Here is a 1,878-nt window from a genome sequence, read left to right on the forward strand (position 1 = left end):
TTTTGTCAATGTTAGCATGAATAGATCAATATAACCTTAGGAATTTTAATAACCTTTAATCATTAACCACATATTCTCTAAGTCTCATCCTCTATAAACCTTGCATAACTCAGATTTTCTGTTACTTACCTTTATACATCTTGGGGGAGCCATTTTTGCTTTTACTTTTTGGGACAAGAATCTTATTATATAAAATTTACCTTTACTTAAAGTATTTTACCCCTTCAATATCTCCCTTGCTTACTTGCTGTGTTTTATTTTTATTTATTTTTTTGTAAAGAAAAGTTGAGTCGAAATTACATAGTGGCACAAAGTAGCAAATTAAGATTATCTGTACATGTATTGTTGAATTTTTGAGGTGCTCTATCTGATTTAGAGAATTAACTCCAAAAGGAAAGTGGCTGTATGGTGATAAAGGGGGTAACCACAGACTGCTCCCCCTAACTCTATAACAAAACAGTAATAACAACAACAATAACAAAAACCCCAGCTCCAAAATAAAGACATCGCGACTTGAAAACAGTTTAAAGGTGCTGGGGAGATGGCTTAGTGGTTAAGTCCTTGCCAAAAAAAAAAAAATCTGAGGATTGGAAACCATGTAAATACCATGTGGGCATGATGGTCTGCCTGTTGTTCCATTCACAGAAGGCAGAGATGGGTTGCCCAGAGCAAGCTGGCTAGCAACACTAGCCATACCAGCGAACCCTGGCTTACCTGAGGTAGAGAGAGAACAAGGTGCTTCCCAGCATCAGCCTCAGGCCTCCACTGTTGGGATTTGAATTATGTGAGGATATACTGAATTTGTGACATGGGCATGGGATCGTCTGATGTTTCTATTTCTCAAGAAAGGAATTTGGAATGTCCTCAACATATGGGAAGGAACACAGGAATGCCTGTGGCCTTCTTCAATTTCTGGAGAGTATCTAGGGTCAATGGTGTTCTCGTAGCTCACACGTTTCTTTGAAGACAAATAACTTCATTGTGCTTTATATTACCTTGACCATGCTGGGCTGTGAAGCAGGCTTCTCTGCCGAACTGTAAACTAAGGAGCTGAAATAATAAAAACGAGCCTTGTCGTGCTAATTACAACCAAGTGCTCTGCTGCCGTGGTCCCCTGCTGTCCTGCTCCCCTGCTGTCCTGCTCCAGTTCCTCTGGCATTAATCAGGAGAGGCAACTTGACCAACCTCTCCCACTCCGCATTCACGCCCACACACACAAACACACACCCCTCACAGGCAACTATGCATACTGTACAACATGAAAAAGTAAAAACCATTTCCAATAAAGATTATTACTGTTTATCTCGTAATATAAAAATATATTTAAATAAAATGAAAAGTTCAACTGAAGAAAACTCATCCATTAGAAAAAAAAAACTTCAATCAAAAGCTCCAGCTAACTGCCTCAGTTTCCCCAGTTGGTTTATTCTAGATGGTGCGAGCACCCAGTTTAATAATGTTGCCTCTACGGTGCTGTGTGTTCCGCTGGAAGGCTCACGTGGAACACTGTGAACTCTCGGTTGGCAGCTCCAGCTGGCTGTCTCAGTGGGTTTTTGCCAGTCGAGTTCTGTTAGCTATTTTGAGCAATCACTTTGATGGTGTTTTTCTATTTATCCACCTCTCATGATGTGTTCTTTGACTTTGGTTTACTTTGTACTTGACGTATTCACTCATCCAAAAACAAAAGTATCACTTTCGTAAATCATTCTCTGGACCATGCAAAACTGTCACTTTTATATTCTGCCTCTTTTTATTTTATTTTATTTTATTTTTATGTGCATGAATGTTTCGCCTGCATGTGTGTATGTGCATCACATGCACGCTTAGAATCAGTGGAGGCCAGAAGAGGCCAAGAGCAGCACGTGCTCTTAACCTCCG

The sequence above is a fragment of the Microtus oregoni genome, unplaced genomic scaffold (genome assembly GCF_018167655.1).
Source record: "Microtus oregoni isolate MIOR12 unplaced genomic scaffold, Mior012 000054F_ref0000373, whole genome shotgun sequence".
Classification (NCBI taxonomy): Eukaryota; Metazoa; Chordata; class Mammalia; order Rodentia; family Cricetidae; genus Microtus; species Microtus oregoni.